Here is a 4,989-nt window from a genome sequence, read left to right as displayed (position 1 = left end):
TCAATTTTTGCATTCTATGCAATTTGGTCCTTTCCATAATTAAGTACATAACCAATAAAATTTTCTTATCAGAATTTTCATATGGAATTCCTATCATAATGCAGACCATGCAATAATATTAAAATAAATTTTCTTTCGGCTTGGATTTGTAGTCCCAAAACCACAGTTTATTTTACTGAGAATGGGTTGCTACATAACTAGATACTATGGCCTCTTCGTCTTTCTAAATAGAGACACTTCGTTACAGCTTATTTGAGTAAACTTTCACCTCTACTTTAACTCAAACATATCATTTAGCCTTGTTTCTTCAAGTATACTTACAAATCTTCGTTTCTCTAGCAAACATAGTCATGAAACGTACATTGCTAAGAGAAAAATCACTAGAAAGAATCGGGGGCATCCTTTTATCTACTCATCCTCCTCCTCCTTAAAATGGAAGATAACCCCCTTAACTTAACTCCGGTGTCCTTTTAACTTAACTCAAGTTTTGATGGGGACTTGATAAATGTCACGTCAAGACTGAGTGTCTTATCAAAATCTGCCACGTCTAAGAGACTTAATTGATACTCTTTCAGTATTTGACTTTTCTAGTTCATGTTTGGTTAGTTCCCAACCAACTTTCCTTACAAATCAATTAGTACTAGACGTTGTTGCTCTTTAGAGGTATTATGCCTTCTAGCATGGCCTCATACCTCATATTCATCCTTTATGTAACCATTACTTTTGTTTCACTTATCATCCTATCCTAACTAGGAATCCTTGTCTACTTATTTCCATATCAGAATCCATCCATTTTATACGCCAAAAATGCATTTGGGCGACTACTATTATTTAGTCAAATATTCCTCCTTATGGTTCCTCAACCGTTGCTATTACAGAGGGCCGTATAAACATAACACTCTTGGTTCGCCTACTCTCTATGCCAGAATGACCCCTTTTTGGGGTGAACACTACTTAGTTTATCGTACATCTTTATAACTAGGCATCTTACTTATATACCTATACCCTTAGCACTATTATTCACTTATCATACTTATCTTTCCCAAAGGTTAGCTATAGGCTTTATTTCTTTCAGAATCCACCAGACCCTAGCGTCATTAGCGTACTTGAAAAGTAGCATATACTTAATTTCATCCTAATGTTGGACACTTAAAACTATCGTCTTAAGCCTTATTCCTATGGACTATAGTTTAATCTTTCGAGACTTCAACCAGGGTCATACTCAAAGGGTTCTTATACTTAGTCTAGTTCTAACACTATACTTATTCGAAACTTATCTCATTCGCCTTATTTACCTGAACATTATCCAAATACTAAGGTTTTGTTGGGCGGGGTGTTACATTTTGCGTACTTAGTTAATTTTTAGTTAAGTTAATTAGTTAATCTACTCCCTATTATTTCCCATAACCAATTTTCATAAGAATTTATCTCCACAATTTTTGCCAATACAGTCTTTGTAGATATGATAACTCTATACTTACTACTTTATTACTTGTTGACAATTATGTACACTTTTTTAGTTAAGTGACCAAAATGAAAACTTACCCATAGTTTAGTGACTAATGGTGTAGTTTACTCAATGTGAGTCTTTGATTTTCCTAGTAAGGCTAAAAAAGGAAACAAACCTTAAGAATTAAAAGAGAACAACAAAGAAATCAATCTACTTATTTTATTTATACAAGTCTAATATTCCTTAATCAAGAACGAGTTGAATTTATACAAGAAATATAGACCAGTTATGAGTGTGATTAGCACTAACAAACAACCTATGCTAACCTCCTCTATAACTAAATCTAAACAAAAGAAATTACAATAATTAAGGTTTAACAATTCTAATAACAACCTAAAATAGAAACAAAACTGACATATAATAACAAAAGGACAAAGTCAACATATACAAAAATCAACAGTAATGATTACTCTAATATTCACCCGTCAGACACTCCTCTTAAACAACCCTCTTGTTTTGTAAGTGATTCTTAATTTTGGAAATTCCTAGCTTCTTCTTGATGCTACAAAATGCAGAAGTGGACAAAATTTTGGTTAATATATTAGCTCGTTGATCTTATGCTAGTATTTGACCAACTATTAACTGGCCAACTAAAACCTTTTTTTAAACAAAAAATAAGTCAAGCTCAATATGCTTAAACTTATAATGCATGATTGTGTTGGTTGTAACAATCACTATGCTTAAGTTATCACTCGAAAAAATAGGTGCATCATCCAACTTCACTTGTAACTCACTTAACAAAGATTGCAACCAAAGAATATCTATTGTGGCATAGGCTATACTTCGATATTCAGCCTCAACTATTGACATGGAAACAATTGACTGCTTCTGAGCACACAACAAAACAAGATTACAATAGAAACATAAGCAATACATTATGGTTGATATTTGATTACCAAGATCCAATCCCTAGTTGGCATTTGCAAAATCCATTAGAGACAATCACACACTAGACTTAAACCAAATGTCATAATCTTATTGGATCTCGTGCCCTTAGTGTAGTATATTCATTTATAAACTTATACTTTTTTCAACAAATTGGTGAATAAAAGAATTCATTGATTACATTAATATACTGTGTATGATTTTCCTCATATGATTTTTGCACGCAAAGCAGAATGGAAGCAAATGTTCCTTGGTTTTCTAATCTTTAAACTAATACTAAGTGGTATTACATGGTCAAATCGTAATACAGAAATACGACTTATATTAGTAAACGAACCTAAATGTGTGATTAGTTTAATCAAAAATGAACAAATACATTGAAAGACTAATAAGTTGTCTATCAAGTCTAATACGGGAGATGCTTTGTCTTGGGACTAATATGTCATCTATCAAGTCTAGAAGATAAAGACATATATGTGATTAACTAAACTGATAGTACATTGAAATGGACCCAAGAAGGATAGATCTTGAATCTATTTATGGATTTACTCACCTGTGACGTTTATAGTGTGGCATACCGAAATCCTAATGGATGATGGACTATGCATGTGTGACTTGTACACTTTCATAGTCCAGACAACCACATTTATGTCTCTATCTTTTGGGAGTCATCCACTCTAATGCTTAAGACAAAGCATCTCTCTAATTGTACTTGATAGATGACATATTAGTCTTTCAAACAGTTTTCTCATTTCCAATTAGACTATGGACATATTTAGGTTTGTCATATTATGATCCAACCTTGTAGTATCGGTTAGTATTAGTTAAACATTAGACAACAAGTGAGCTAATATTTTCTTCCATTTTGCTTTGCATGCAAAAACCATTGACGACAATATTCAAAGGGTATTAATGTCATTCATGAATAATTTTATTAAACCAATCTACTCAAAAAAATAAAAATGTACATAGACAAAAATACTACACTTAGGACATTAGATCCAACATGAGGTACTTTTTTAGGTTGGTTAAAATTACCTACCTCTTGGTTGGAGGTTCTACATTGGTTACCTCCTCATTTAAGATTACGGTGATCTTGCCACCATGGGTTGTAAGTATTAGAATAAGGATTACCAGTCATTTTCCTATATTGTTAACCTCTTCATGTTGATTCTTTGAATAATTTTTCCATGTTACAATTCCACTATGTCTACCTATGTGATTACCCCCAAAGTGATATTGTTAGAAAATTGAGATCTCCTTTCATTAACTTTAGGTGATGAAGCCTCTTGAAGATTTATTGATACTTATCCTCCCCATTGATAGCATTCATAGTTGATGATCTAGATTTATATGTAAATCAATCTGTTAGCCAAATATACGAGTTCATTGTCATATCCTCTAAGAGTTGGCAACCTCAAAATAAGTTTTAGACATAAACACCCCAGCAGATGTTCTATCTACACTAGACCTTAAAATTCCATCCAACCCATTATAGAAAGTCTATAATTGCAGCCAATCTTGAAAACCATGATAAGGGGCCTTACGCAAAATTAGCTTAAAGCGCTCTCATGCCTCATAGAGTGTCTCACCTTCAAGTTGTCAAAAATTGGCAGTATCCATTCTTAGTATCATCGTCTTGCTCGATGGAAAATACTTTACCAAAAATCGATTACCAAACTCCTCCCAAGTTGTTATTGAATCTATAGCCTCCAAATCTAACCACATAAATGCATCATCACACTATGAAAAAGGGAAGAGGCTAGAGAAATAGTGTCATTGAATACCCTGTTATATTTAAAAATATCACATAAAGTTAGAAATCACTTAAGATGCTAATTCGAATCTTAGTTCATTGATCCCTAAAATTATAGATTACTCTGAATAATTCGGATCATGGCCAATTGTATTTCAAATTTATTGTTGGTGATTGTCGGCCTATTGATGCTACCTCGCACAACATCCAAATTGGGTATGACATAGTCTTTCAGTGCACGATTTGCCATCTGCTCTTCGAGTTGTCGAATTTAATCTTGTTGTTCCTCAAGAAGTGGATTTTCTCTTTATTGATCAATGTATGATGGCTCTTCCCTTGGAATTATTCCTCTTTTATTGTGTAATGTTCTTTTAGGTTTAGGATTAAACGAAAGGAGCTTGTTCTTTCTTTGAGTCATACACTGCGAAATAATACCACCAAGAAAATAACCAAATTAAATAATAAAAATTAACTCAAAATAAATTTTGTAGTTGAAAAAAAATAAAAAAATGCTGTATCTATAACATTAGAATTCACTACTTATCTTCTTAAGCATATAATTACTACTAACTAATTCAATCCTAAGAACCAATACCTCCCCTGCAACAATGCCAACAACTTGACTACTCCTCAGTGCAGGCATAAATAATGCAAACTAATATAAATAATTGTGGTGAAATGCAAGTATACAGGTCAAATTGTAATATGGTTTTAAATTACAACAAAACACAAAAGTATTTTGAGGATCGTACCCAAGAGAGGAATGAACTAAAATAAAATTAAATAGGAAAGAAGAACATGCAAAGAAATAATGATAGTTCATGGTATCATTTAACTT

At 32.6% G+C, this 4,989-nt stretch overlaps 1 non-coding gene across 1 annotated transcript; it reads left to right on the top strand.

The window, feature by feature from the left end:
* The first annotated feature begins 3,920 nt into the window (after positions 1–3,920).
* On the top strand, positions 3,921–4,027 carry LOC121205417 (small nucleolar RNA R71). Its single transcript, XR_005900495.1, has one exon. It is a non-coding gene; the product is annotated as a small nucleolar RNA R71 (small nucleolar RNA).
* The last annotated feature ends 962 nt before the right edge of the window (positions 4,028–4,989 follow it).

This window comes from Gossypium hirsutum, chromosome A08 (assembly GCF_007990345.1).
Source record: "Gossypium hirsutum isolate 1008001.06 chromosome A08, Gossypium_hirsutum_v2.1, whole genome shotgun sequence".
Taxonomy (NCBI): domain Eukaryota; kingdom Viridiplantae; phylum Streptophyta; class Magnoliopsida; order Malvales; family Malvaceae; genus Gossypium; species Gossypium hirsutum.
Note: the sequence above shows the minus strand (reverse complement) of the source record. Positions and strands in the feature narration are given on the sequence as shown.